At 42.1% G+C, this 15,463-nt stretch overlaps 1 protein-coding gene across 1 annotated transcript in view; it reads left to right on the top strand.

Moving 5' to 3' along the window:
* The first annotated feature begins 2,454 nt into the window (after nucleotides 1–2,454).
* Nucleotides 2,455–15,463, top strand: part of ZBTB20 (zinc finger and BTB domain containing 20) — a 1,486,592-nt gene continuing 1,473,583 nt past the window's right edge. The window contains exon 1 of the mRNA XM_082245473.1: nucleotides 2,455–2,545. The gene's annotated coding sequence lies outside the window, so the exon portion shown is untranslated. The remainder of the gene's footprint in view (nucleotides 2,546–15,463) is intronic.

Raw genomic sequence — 15,463 nt, 5'->3', positions numbered from 1 at the left:
ATTTTATGGAAAATATAAATCATATTAATAAATATATTAAAAATATTAGGGGGGGGAGATACTATGTAAAAAAATAATATAACAAAAATGTTCTCAATAATATAAAATATACTATTCAATTAGAAGGAAAAAAAAAAAAACTTACATATTAGTGGAAAACATTAACGATTTTACTATTTTTAATATATATATATATATATATATTTGTAAAAAAAAAAAAATACTGTATTAAAAAAAGTCAAGTTAATAATATGTTATTCTCTTTGAAACAAATTAACTTTTATGATACATTGATGGATAAATTATTAATTAAAAATCTATGTATTTTTTCTGTGAAAAACACTCAATATAAACAGTATATTATTATATTTTTACTGTGTAAAGTACTATATAGCGAAAATTAGCTCAAAAATAATAATACTATATATATATATATATATATATATATATATATATATATATATATACACACACACATACAGATAGATATATATATATATATATATATATATATATATATATATATATATATATATATATATATATTTATAGTATTATTATTTTTCAGCTAATTTTCATTATATAGTACTTTACACAGTAAAAAAATAGAATAATATATTGTTTATATTGAGTGTTTTTCACAGAAAAAAAATATATACATTTTTAATTATATATATATATATATATATATACATATATATATATATATATATATATATATATATATATATATACACACACACACATATATATATATATATATATATATATATATATATATATATATATATGAGAGAGAGAGAGAAAAAATACTGTATAATAAAAGTCAAGTTAATAATATATTATTCTCTTTTATAATAAATTATTGTAAACATTACTAATTTACAAATTATATTTTTTTTTCTGTGAAAAATTCTGTATATAAATATATTATTATATTATTTTTACTGTTTAAAAATACTATTTTATACATATATATATATATATATATATATATATATATATATATATATATATATATATATAATTAAAAATGTATATATTTTTTTCTGTGAAAAACACTCAATATAAACAATATATTATTCTATTTTTTTACTGTGTAAAGTACTATATAATGAAAATTAGCTGAAAAATAATATATATATATATATATATATATATATATATATATATATATATATATATACACACACATACATATACACACACAGACATACACTTTTATTTTTTTTTAAATGTGCAAAAATATACTGTATACAAAAAAGTAAAGTTCATATTAATAAATTTATAAAAAAAAAAAAATGAATTTTTATATTATTGTAAAAATTATTTGAAATGCATATTGTTTACTGTATAAAAATATTGCACACCAAAAAAAAAAAAAAGTGTATCTATTTATACTAAGAAATATTAAACAAATAAAAAAATGGTTTAGTTTGAAAAGGCTGAACTGCAATATTATTGAAAATATTATATATTCAGTTTAAATATTTGTTTTATAAAAGTAACAGAGTTTTTATTCAGTATGCATTGGTGAAAAATACCGTAAAAAAAACGAACGCTCCCTGTAGTCTGATTGGCTGCTTCCAATAGGAAACGAACGCTCATGACTTCCAATCAGGGTGCAGTGCGCTCCCTGGCCGGCAGGGGGAGCCTGGCGCTCTCTGATCTCCGCACACGGCGGCTCCCCTGACCTCATCCACCTGCCAGGCTGACTGCCCTCCCCATCCCGGAGACTTCTCCCAGCCGCCTTCACACATTGGACGGTCCGGTTCCAACGTCACTCATCTTCTGCCTCCCCATTGGCTCCCACTGGCTGTCAGTCACAGTCCAGGGGTCATTTAAGTTTACCGGCCGGAAATAAATAAATAAGTCGCCTGTAAATTAGAAATGCGTAGAGCATCATAGAAGAAAAAAAAAAAAAAACGTAGGAGAGTCTGGGACACACTAACTTGCTAGGGGAGGGCGGGATTATAGCGCGAGTGACGTCTTATAAAGCCAATCAGCGTCCACGATGGCGGAGCGGCGCCCGTATGTCCTCAAAGCCGGCCGCTGACGTTCTTAGGGAGGCACGGGGAAGGGCACGTGACGGTGCTGTCAACGTACCACGAGCGGGTGTACGCTGTCACATTAAAAAAAAAAGAAAAGTGTGTCACTGCAAAGACTGACCCAATCACCGAGTTCTCCTTTCTAGCTCCCGCCCCATTCTACACCAAACGGCGTGTAGTTCACCAATGGCAACCTCGCTATACCGGAGCACACGAGATCTTAGCCAATCAGAAGAGAAGTGGGGTGGGCCAACCGGGGTGAGCTCGATTTGTTTTTGGGCGTGTCCGGGACGCGCGTGTCGCTGGCGGCCACTCCCTGATTGTCAAGTCCGGCGACCAATAGCGCGGCGGGTTAGCGGGGCAGCGACCAATGGGGTGCGGCGGCGGGCTGGAGATGGGCGGGGCGGTCAGGGGTGCTCTGAGGTGACAGCGGGCAGAGGTATGGAGGATTTAGTGAGCGGGACGGAGGAGGAGGACGGAGCCAGAGCGGAGAGAAGGTAATTCCCGAGGACGGAGCCGGGAAAGCGGAAAGAGGGCGGGGCGGTGTGTGAGGGAGAAGAGTCAGGGGGAGATGACTGAGACCTCCTCCTTCTTCTACGTGTCCTCCCCCCTCTCCTATCTCCTCCCCCGTGTCCCCGCATGACTCCCCTCACTCACTGACTGACTGAGAGAATACCACCGAGAGTACCCTCACCGAGAGAGAGAGCGTCCCCTGAGAGAGTCCCTTCACTGACTGACACCAGAGAGAGAGAGTCCCCTCACTGACTGACTGAGAGAATACCACCGAGAGTACCCTCACCGAGAGAGAGAGCGTCCCCTGAGAGAGTCCCTTCACTGACTGACACCAGAGAGAGAGAGTCCCCTCACTGACTGACTGAGAGAATACCACCGAGAGTACCCTCACCGAGAGAGATTGTCCCCTGAGAGAGTCCCCTCACTGACTGACACCACAGAGAGAGAGAGAATACCACCGAGAGTACCCTCACAGAGAGAGAGCGTCCCCTGAGAGAGTCCCTTCACTGACTGAGAGAATACCACCAAGTGTACCCTCACCGAGAGAGAGCGCCCCCTGAGAGAGTCCCCTCACTGACTGACACCACAGAGAGAGAGAGAGAGCGCGTCCTCTCACTGACTGAGAGAATACCAACGAGAGTACCCTCACCGAGAGAGATCGTCCCCTGAGAGAGTCCTCTCACTGACTGACACCACAGAGAGAATACCAACGAGAGTACCCTCACCGAGAGAGATTGTCCCCTGAGAGAGTCCCCTCACTGACTGACACCACAGAGAGAGAGAATACCAACGAGAGTACCCTCACCGAGAGAGAGAGTCCCCTCACTGACTGACACCACAGAGAGAGAGTCCCCTCACTGACTGACACCACAGAGAGAGAGTCCCCTCACTGACTGACTGAGAGAATACCACCGAGAGTACCCTCACCGAGAGAGAGCGTCCACTGAGAGAGTCCCTTAACTGACTGACACCACAGAGAGAGAGAGTCCCCTCACTGACTGACACCACAGAGAGAGAGAGTCCCCTCACTGACTGAGCGAATACCAAGAGAGTACCTTCACCGAGAGAGAGAGAGCGTCCCCTGAGAGAGTCCCCCCGCCACCGAGTGTCTCCTCGTATAATCACCCCCCCCACCACCGAGTGCCCCCCTCATACAATTACCCACCCCACCACCGAGTGTCTCCTCATATCATCTCCCCCCACCACCGAGTGTCCCCTCATATCATCCCCCCCAACCACCGAGTGTCCCCTCATATCATCTCCCCCAACCACCGAGTGTCTCCTCATATCATCTCCCCCCACCACCGAGTGTCCCCTCATATCATCTCCCCCCACCACCGAGTGTCCCCTCATATCATCTCCCCCAACCACCGAGTGTCCCATCGTTTGATCTTCACCGAGTGTCTCCTCGTATAATCACCCCCCCCCCACCACCGAGTGCTCCCCTCATACAATTACCCACCCCACCACGAGTGTCCCCTCATATCATCTCCCCCCACCACCGAGTGTCCCCTCATATCATCTCCCCCCCCACCACCGAGTGTCCCCTCATATCATCTCCCCCAACCACCGAGTGTCCCCTCATATCATCTCCCCCAACCACCGAGTGTCCCCTCATATCATCTCCCCCAACCACCGAGTGTCCCATCGTTTGATCTTCACCGAGTGTCTCCTCGTATAATCACCCCCCCCCACCACCGAGTGCTCCCCTCATACAATTACCCACCCCACCACCGAGTGTCCCCTCATATCATCTCCCCCCACCACCGAGTGTCCCCTCATATCATCTCCCCCCACCACCGAGTGTCCCCTCATATCATCTCCCCCCACCACCGAGTGTCCCCTCATATCATCTCCCCCCACCACCGAGTGTCTCCTCGTATAATCACCCCCCCCTCCACCACCGAGTGTCTCCTCGTAAAATCACCCTGCTATCACTGAATGTCATCTCGTATAATCACCCCCCCCACCAAGTGTCCCTCTGGTATATTCTCCCCCCCCACCACCGAGTGTCTCCTCGTATAATCACCCCCCCCACCGAGTGTATATATATTGGCACCCTCACTGTTTGCCCCCCCCCCCCTCACATAATGGCACCCCTCACAGTGTGTCCTCCACACATAATGCCCCCCCCCCCCACTGTATGTACCCCTCACATAATGTTACCCCTCACTGAGTGTCCCCCTCAAATAATGGCATCCCCCCTCACTGAGTGTCCCCCTCACATAATGGCACCCCCCCCTCACATAATGGCACTTCCCCCTCAGAGTGTCCCCACTCACATAATGGCACCCCCCCCTTACTGAGTGTCTCCCCCCCCCTCACATAATGGCACTCCCCCCTTACTGAGTGTCCCCCCTCACATAATGGCACCCCTCCTCACTGAGTGTCCCCCTCACATAATGGCACCCCCTCACTGAGTGTCCCCTCACTGCCTCACATTATGGCAGCCCCCCCTCTCACTGAGTGTCCCCCATACATAATGGCACCCCCTCACTAAATATCCCCCTCACACAATGGTAGTATCCTCCCTCACATAATGGCACCCCCCTCATTGAAGTCCCCCCTCAAATAATGGCACCCCGCTCGCTGAGTGTCCCCTCACACATAATTGCACCACCCACTGAACCCCCCAACCCCACGTAATCACACTCCCCGCTGATTAACCGTGTCAGGAGCCCCTCACATGGGAGTACTATATACAACATACTGGTAATAATAATCATCATCTTAGGAACCTCTAACATGGGAGTACTATATACAACATACTACTACTGGTAATAATAATCCTCATCATGTCAGGAGGCACTACACTTCACTCATGGGGGTACCATATATTACATATGATAATATCCTTGTATTTGAGTCTATTACAGTCCACCCATGGCACTGAGAATACTTCACTAATAATAATCATGTGTTTGTCTGTTATACTACATCCATAGTTATATATTGGTCCATTGCTCTGAGCTCATACACTGGTAATAGTACCGTTACTACTACTAGTATTACTACATTCACCAAGGTCTATAACACTGCTGTCCTCTCCTGGGATTGTTACTACTAATCATAATAAAAAATACTATCTGTATAATGTTTTAAATATTATAATTATTTAATTATACCTGGCCCTGGTACACTGCACCCACAACAATGGAATTCAATTTGTTACTGCAGCCATTAATACATATATTTTTGGTTTATTACACTGCGATTATCCCTATAAATAGTAATTATACCTGGGACTATTTTATCACATCTGTGGTTGTGGAATTATTATTACTGCTGGGAATATGTGGAAATCTTTATACCACTTTATGGCAGCAGGATTATCATGAATGGAACCCCAAACAAAATAAGCATATGTGGGTCTGTCACAGTTTTTTTATTATTATTATTATTACTAATAAAGGTATGTGGTTCTATTACTCTGCACACATAGCACAGAGATTGTTATTACTGCAGCTACTAATGATTGTGTGAGGGACTGTTACACTGCATGTACTGTACAGCACTAGTATTATTGCTGTGACAGATAATAATTACATTTGTGACTTACACTGTATTCATCCTGGGTTGCTGTTATTGCCATTAGTAATGTGTGTGTGTGTGGCTTTTACATTTCATCCACAGCATGGGGATGACTACCAATGTACAGGAGTGGTAATTTTGTGGACGAAAATATTTTCTAGTGGTGTACTGAAATGAAAATTCCGGTACTGAAACCAAAGATTTAGGATGCACTTTGCCGAAAACTGAAACCGAAATAGACAGTTTAAAAAAAATAAATAAATATATATTATATATACTTTTTAATTTAATAGAAATTTAAATTAATATGATTTTTTTTTTTTTTTCTTTTTTTCACCCGTTATCGGCACCGATAACCCCATTTTCAGCCAATAGAAATTCAGGATGCACTTTGTCGAAAACCGAAATGAACAGTTTTTAAAAATATAAATATATATATAACCGAAATGAACAGTTTTTAAAAATATAAATATATATAACCGAAATGAACAGTTTTTAAAAATATAAATATATATATATATATATATATATTTTTTTTTTTTTTAAATGTATAATCAACTTTTTAATAACTGTCATCAATTTAAATCAATATGAATTTATATTCGGCCATTATTGGCACCGGTAACACCATTTTCACCTGATAAAAATACAAGGACGCACTTTGCCAAAAACCTAAATGGAAAGTTTTTAAAAAATCATATTTTTTTATATATATATATATATATAATTGTATTGTATTCGACTTTTTAATATCATCAATTTAAATGAATTTCTTTTCTGCCATTATCGGCACCAATAATCCTATTTTGGCAATTATTGACACCGATAACTCTATTTTAGGCCATTATCAGCACCGGTAAAATGGACAGTTTCAGTTATATAATATATTTGACTTTTTAATTAATTTCATCAATTTAAATAAATATGAATTTCTTTTCACCCCGCTAACCCTATTTTTGACCGTTATCGGCAACGATAACCCTATTTTTAGTTTTTAAAAAATATATATTGCTTCTATAATATATATATTTATATTGTATCTGACATTTTATTTAATATCATCAATTTAAATGAATCAGAATTTAGTTTGGGCCATTGTCGAAACCGGTAACACTATTTTCACCTGATAAAAATTCAAGGACGCACTTTGCTGAAACTGAAATGGACAGTTTTAAAAAATATTATACAACTATACATAAAAAAATATATATTTTTAAAAACTGGCCATTTCAGTTTCAGCAAAGTGCGTCCTTGAATTTTTATCAGGTGAAAATAAGGTCATCAGTGCCAAAATGGCCCAAAATTAATTCATATTAATTTAAATTGATGATATTAATTAAAAAGTTTAAATATAATACAAAATTATAATGTGTGTGTGTGTGTATATATAAATGTGTGTGTGTGTGTGTGTGTATGTATGTATGTGTGTGTGTGTGTGTATATATATATATATATATATATATATATATATAATATATATTATACAGTGCCTTGCGAAAGTATTCGGCCCCCTTGAACTTTGCGACCTTTTGCCACATTTCAGGCTTCAAACATAAAGATATAAAACTGTAATTTTTTGTGAAGGATCAACAACAAGTGGGACACAATCATGAAGTGGAACAAAATTTATTGGATATTTCAAACTTTGTTAACAAATAAAAAACTGAAAAATTGGGCGTGCAAAATTATTCAGCCCCTTTACTTTCAGTGCAGCAAACTCTCTCCAGAAGTTCAGTGAGGATCTCTGAATGATCCAATGTTGACCTAAATGACTAATGATGATAAATAGAATCCACCTGTGTGTAATCAAGTCTCCATATAAATGCACCTGCACTGTGATAGTCTCAGAGGTCAGTTTAAAGCGCAGAGAGCATCATGAAGAACAAGGAACACACCAGGCAGGTCCGAGATACTGTTGTGGAGAAGTTTAAAGCCGGATTTGGATACAAAAAGATTTCCCAAGCTTTAAACATCCCAAGGAGCACTGTGCAAGCGATAATATTGAAATGGAAGGAGTATCAGACCACTGCAAATCTACGAAGACCTGGCCGTCCCTCTAAACTTTCAGCTCATACAAGGAGAAGACTGATCAGAGATGCAGACAAGAGGCCCATGATCACTCTGGATGAACTGCAGAGATCTACAGCTGAGGTGGGAGACTCTGTCCATAGGACAACAATCAGTCGTATACTGCACAAATCTGGCCTTTATGGAAGAGTGGCAAGAAGAAAGCCATTTCTTAAAGATATCCATAAAAAGTGTCGTTTAAAGTTTGCCACAAGCCACCTGGGAGACACCAAACATGTGGAAGAAGGTGCTCTGGTCAGATGAAACCAAAATCGAACTTTTTGGTAACAATGCAAAACGTTATGTTTGGTGTAAAAAGCAACACAGCTCATCACCCTGAACACACCATCCCCGCTGTCAAACATGGTGGTGGCAGCATCATGGTTTGGGCTGCTTTTCTTCAGCAGGGACAGGGAAGATGGTTAAAATTGATGGGAAGATGGATGGAGCCAAATACAGGACCATTCTGGAAGAAAACCTGATGGAGTCTGCAAAAGACCTGAGACTGGGACGGAGATTTGTCTTCCAACAAGACAATGATCCAAAACATAAAGCAAAATCTACAATGGAATGGTTCACAAACATATCCAGGTGTTAGAATGGCCAAGTCAAAGTCCAGACCTGAATCCAATCGAGAATCTGTGGAAAGAACTAAAAACTGCTGTTCACAAACGCTCTCCATCCAACCTCACTGAGCTCGAGCTGTTTTGCAAGGAGGAATGGGCAAAAATTTCAGTCTCTCGATGTGCAAAACTGATAGAGACATACCCCAAGCGACTTACAGCTGTAATCGCAGCAAAAGGTGGCGCTACGAAGTATTAACTTAAGGGGGCTGAATAATTTTGCACGCCCAATTTTTCAGTTTTTTATTTGTTAAAAATGTTTGAAATATCCAATAAATTTCGTTACACTTCATGATTGTGTCCCACTTGTTGTTGATTCTTCACAAAAAATTACAGTTTTATATCTTTATGTTTGAAGCCTGAAATGTGGTAAAAGGTCAAAGTTCAAGGGGGGCTGAATACAAGGCACTGTGTATGTATATGTATGTATATGTATATATATATATATATATATGTGTATATATATATATATATATATATATATATATATATATATATATTGTGTGTGTATATATAATCTACTTTTTAATTAATATCCTCAATTTTAAATGAATATGAATTTCTTTTCAGCCATTATCGGCATCGGTAACCCTATTTTTGGCCCAAACATATTGTCCCCTTTTTTTTTCTTTCGGCAAAACCCTATTTTCGTTCATTAATTTTCGGCAGCTGATATATCGGTGCATCCCTAATATTTTCATCAAAATGGTCTTCTGCATTTTTTGCAGTGACGAAGGCGAAACAAAAATTACTCAGAATTTTTGGCAGTTAACAAAAGCTAATTCCAATTTTCGTCAACAAACGAAAACCGAATGAAAATGTGAGGGAGGGACGATTTTACTTATAAAGGCGTTATTTAAAGGCTAAATCTGTGTCTGTGTAGTTTTTTTCAAACCTTAATACCATAAATAATAACATGGTAATAGATTTTTTTTTTTTTTCTTTTTTACTCCAGGAGTATATAATGAGTTTGGAAGTTCTAGAGAAATGATTAAATAGTGCATTACAATTTAACTAAACACATTCGATTTTAGTCGCCTAAAACGTTTAAAACAATTCAAATGACTAAAATACAACTAACACAATTCAGATGACTAAAATACAACTAAAACAAAAATTCCATTTTAGTCAAAAGACTATGACTAAAACTGAAATCGAAATTTTATGTCAAAATGAATAGTGATGAACAGTATGTCAGAATACCGCACTGCATCCATAGAGATAAAACTGTTCAGATTTGTTCACGCTGGATAAATTCTCATGAATATCACTACAATATTCAGTACAGGCAGAAATTTTAGAGAAAATAAAACCTGTGCTCTTCCACCAGGACCAATTCACATACAGATTTTGAATGGGGGGGCTTTTCTCTCCTCTCCTTTCCTCGCCTCTCCTTTCCTCTCCTCCTGTTGCAGTGACCCCTAAAAATGTTCTTTACTCTCAGTGCTGGCTCACACTAGCGGCTCCCCTACCCCCTTTAGCTGCAGCGGGCAGGGGTGTACACGTCCTGCAGCAGGAATTATACCTCCTGTTGCTTTTGGCGGTTGTAGTGCCCAGCCGAACGTGACCATTCAAGTGAATAGGGACGCTCTGCAACCATGTGCAATGTAGGTGGTTGCGGTGTGCCAGTCCGGGGCCTAAAGTGGAACTACACTGCATCTGAGCACCACAAACCAAAAACACTATTTATTTTTTTGTATCATCTTTTTATTGGAAAAAAAAATTAATAACCGAAGAATAGAGATTTATTTACAGAAAGGAAAAGCGAATTAGGTGTGTCAATAGTTCCAGTCACAGTACTAATGTATTGCATGAACAGCGAAAGCCCCTTCTACATGGGGTTGGAGTCTGCCTGCTCAGCGGGGGATCTGTCCACTGATCTCTGCTGAACCAGATGCATGGCTGGTCCGTGTCCGTTGACACCTGTTTACATCCATAGTTACATAGTTTGTGAGGTTGAAACTGTTGAAGACATCAGTCCATCCAGTTCAACCTACGATGTGTGTGTGTGTTGTTAACCATACTTTGTATACCCTTTTATGTTGTGTGTCCAATCTGATCCTTTCTGCTAAATACAGACGGATGGGGTTCCGCTCCTCATTTGTCGATCAGATTAGAGGGCAGACGGGTGTAAACAGATGGGCCATCCGTTTACATTCGACTGCCAATAGACGAGGAGTCTGAGGATTACAACCACTTTACCTGCTCAATTAGGTCTAGGGGCAGAGAAAAGAAGGTTTTTCTTACCTGATCCTCCTCATTGATAGACCGGTCCTGCACCACCTGTCCCCTCCCCGCCATGGTCCAACAGTTCTGCTAAAAACAGACGGATGGGGTTCCGTTTCCCATATGTCTTACAGATCAGATCGGAGGGTGTAATCAGATGGGCCGTCCGTTTACATTCGAGCCTGAGGATTACAACCACTTTACCTGCTCAATTGGGTCTAGGGGGCATAGAAAAGAAGGTTTACTTACCTGATCCTCCTCATTGATAGACCGGTCCCGCACCACCTTTTACCTACCCCTCCCCCCCCCCCCCCGCCAAAGTCCTGCCCAGATGGGTGGTCCGTTTTACATCCGACTGCCAATAGAGGAGTCTGATGTTTACAATCACTTCAAATGCTCGTTTAACCCCGGTTCACATCAGTGCGATGACAGACATTGCATATGATTCGGAGCGCACTGCTCGGAAAGTCAAATGCGATGCGAATTCAGCCATACAGATTGTATGGCTGAATGCGCACCGGATTTTGACACAACACGCACAATCGGATCGCATATTGGGTTCACACCTATGCGATCTGATTCATGTCCGAACTGATCTGGGGGTGTCGTTAACTTTGTATTGACACCCCCAGCAATTCACATATGGCAGTGTGAACTGCCTGCGATTTGAATTGCGATGCGGGAACCCCCAGTGGATTCGCAGGGTTCCCGCACCAGCACTTAGGTCTAGGGGGCATAGAAAAGAAGGTTTACTTACCCGGTCCTCCTCATTGACAGACCGGTCCCGCACCACCTGTCACCACTAACCCCCCCCGCCATGGTCCAAAAGTTCTGACATCATCACGACCAATGCATTGTTTGTGAGGATGCGGAAGGACAGCTAGGGAGTGCCATCTACTGGGGGAGTGGAGGATCAGGTAAGTAAAGCTGTAGGGTGTCAAGCTCAATTTCATTGCGGGCCACATCAGCATTATGGTTGCCCTCAAAGGGCTGGTTGTATCTGAAAGACAAGATGTCCAGAGCACCCCCCCCCCTTTAGTCAGATGTCAAGAGCCCACCCACTATCAGAAGTCAAGAGTCCCCCCAACCTCCCTTACATCACAGTGCAACCCCCAGTTTACCTGCTGCCTGGAAGGAGCTGGGAAGCAAAAAGCTTGGCTCTGGAGGAGGACCAGAGGAGGGTGGGAGTCATCTGCCTGAGCCTGCTGAATGCTAAGACCAGGGGAGGTGGATACAAGGGGGTTCTGTGGCTGCCCAGAGAGGCAGAGGGTCTGTAGGAGAAGTTCTGTCCTTTCTGCTACCAACTGCTGAGATGGGGGCAGAGAGGACCCTTTTTTATGGCTGCACAGAACAAAGGAGCATCTGGTGGGTAAGTTCTGTCCTCTTCTATGCTGTTAACTGCTGAGACTAAGACAAGAATGCCGCAGCTGCAGGAGAGGTAGAAGGGCCACATGAAATGGTGTGGAGGGCCGATTTTGCCCACGGGCCTTGTGTTTGACACCTGTGCCCTAAATTATAGAAGCAGTTAACCTTTGCATCGTGGGCACAGCCCTCACTGCATGAGAGAACTTTCACATTTTCTGGAGTTGGGTTTGATGGCGTGTGGGCTCATTTATAAGATCCAGCGTCATCCTAAAAATAGAACGAGGTTGGGTGAAGCCGTGACCGTGTCAAGTTGTAAAACTGCCCACACACATTGCTGCCTTCAATTCAGATTTCTTACATTTTGCACGAAAGATCATTTTGTAGCATTCAGTCTAAACTTAGTAGCTATTTCTCTAGCAGATTGTAACATGTGGCGAGCGTTATCCTGTTACGGTTACAACCACCTGCCGGTGTGTGGAAAGTCTACATCACACTTTATTATTATCTCCATTATGCCTGCACAGACAGGTTACCGTTGTGGAATTGTCGTACGCAACGTATATCTCCCACTCCTAATGATGATCTTATCCTAAACATGAGCTATATGTGTGCCATTATTAGGACCTGTCTCTGCAGCATGTATCACATTTTATTTTTTTTATTATCCTTTCAGTTGTAGAGAGAGCTTCAATTACATGTTAAACTATGATACCGTCACCTGTGTCTAGCATGCAAATCATATTTATTTCAAATTATAATTATTACCCCCCCCCCCCCCCCTCATCTTTCAGCAGCTGGAGGCTTTTACTGACCTGTCAGTCGCTGCACCTTTTAAACGTTGCTTATTATTGAAATACACTATTGGGACACCTGCGTTTACACGCACATAACTTTAAAGCGGAGTTCCGGGCACAGAAAAAAATTTTCAGTGAACATACCCCCGGGACAGTCAGGGCTAGTAGATTCCACAATGGCTAGCCTCTGATCTGTCCCGGTTCGCACTTACCTGCAAGAAGAAATACTCACTTATAAAATTTCTTCCACAGCGTTGCCATCTCTCTTGTGGGCAGCTGAAGCCGGCGCGATCCTCTTCTGCGTCTTCTTCCGCGTCTTCTTCTCCCAGAATGCGCCTGCACCGGCCCCTCTCGTCACTTCCGGTGCGGCGCCGCATTCCTCCACAGCTTCTGGGCATGCCCAGAAGCTGTTTAGCAGGGAATGCGGCGTCTCCCCGGAAGTGACGAGCGGGGCCGGTGCCGTCGCATTGATTCCTGGGAGCGATGACGTTCAGCTTCCAGGAATCATTGCAAGCCAGGAAGTGACGGCGGAGCCGCGGCGCAGAGGGAGGAAGTGAAGAATAGGTGTGTATATTCGATCTACAATTACAAGGTGAGTACAAAAAAAAAAAAAAACTTAACTATCCAATTCTGTTTCAGGTGAAGGAGAACAAGCGGACGGGCACAAAAAAAAAAGATCGATTTTGTGCCCGGAACTCCGCTTTAACCTCCTAAAGACCGACCGCCGCGCTGGCCCTCCTGCGTGAACCAACGTAGCCCTACATTTGTCAGCACGCCTGCAGCTAGGGGGCGAGCGCACAGCGGGGACTCCAATGCACGGGTCGGCGGCTCCGATTGCCACCAACCACCCGCAATCGCTCCCCAATGAGAGAGGACGACGGTCAGCTAATGTAAAACATACACAAGAGAACAAACCCCGCGCCCCTGTGGGACACCAGCAGCTGACTCAAACACTGGACAGTTTGAAAAATGATATGCACATACGAGTAGCGCTAGAATGTGCATCTAGCACTACTCGTATGTGCATATAGCTATTGTAAACAGAGCTGACTATTCTTCTTCTCTCTGGATTGATCACAGAGCGCCTGTGATCCTTCTATATATGGGATCACAGGTCTCCGTGATCATTTCAAAAGCTCATCCCCCATACAGTTAGGAAACACTCCCCTAGGCTGACATTAAACCCCTTGATTACCCGCTGTGTTAACCCCCTTCCCTGCCAGTGTCATTATTACAGTAACAGTGCATATTTTTAGCACTGATTACTGTAGTAATGTCACTGGTCCCCCCAAAAATGTCCATTAGGGGTCTGATCGGTCCGCCGTCATGTCGCAGTCCCGCTAAAAATCGCAGATCGCCGCCATTACTAGTAAAAAAAAAATTACAAATCTATCCCGTAGTTAGTAGACGCAATAACTTTTGTGCAAACCAATCAAAATACGCATATTGCGATTTTTTTTTTTTTTTTTTTTTTTTTTTTTTACCTAAAATGTGTAAAGAAAATTAGATTTTTTTTTTTTTTCTTGGGAATGTTATAAAGCAAAATGTGTAACATATTTTTTTTTCTTTTCCAGAATTGTCGCTCTTTTGTTTTGTTTATAGCACAAAAAATAATCACAAAGGTGATCAAATACCACCAAAAGAAAGCTCTATTTGTGGGGGGGGGGGGGGGAAGGACATCAATTTTATTTGGATACAGCGCCGCGCAACTGTACAATTGTCCGTTAAAGTAACGCAGTGCCGAATCGCAAAAAATGGCTTGGTCATTAAGGGGGCAAATCCAGAACCACCAGAAGTGGTTAATGGCATCCCAGTCTTAGTCCGTAGGGTTCAATATTGAGTTGGCCCACCCTTTGCAGCTATAACAGCTTCAACTCTGGGAAGGCTGTCCACAAGGTTTAGGAGTGTCTATGAGAATGTTTGACCATTCTTCCAGAAGCGCATTTGTGAGGTCAGGCACTGATGTGAACGAGAAGGCCTGGCACGCAGTCTCTGCTCTAATTCATCCCAAAAGTGTTCTATCGGGTTTAGTTCAGGACCCTGTGCAGGCCAGTCAAGCTCCTCCACTCCAAACTCACTCATTCATGTCTTTATGGACCTTGCTTTGTGCACTGGTGCGCAGTCATGTTGGAACAGGAAGGGGCCATCCCCAAACTCTTCCCACAAAGTTGGGAGCATGAAATAATCCAAAATTTGGTGGAGGGGGGATTATGGTATGGGGTTGATTTTCAGGGGTTGGGCTTGGCCCCCCCCCCTCTTTTCTTACCTGAACCCAATCTTTGCAGAGAAAAGCACG

Source organism: Pelophylax lessonae, assembly GCF_965119305.1.
Source record: "Pelophylax lessonae genome assembly, chromosome: 2".
NCBI classification, from domain to species: Eukaryota; Metazoa; Chordata; class Amphibia; order Anura; family Ranidae; genus Pelophylax; species Pelophylax lessonae.
The sequence above is the reverse complement of the archived record's forward strand: the minus strand, read 5'-3'. Positions and strand labels throughout refer to the sequence as shown.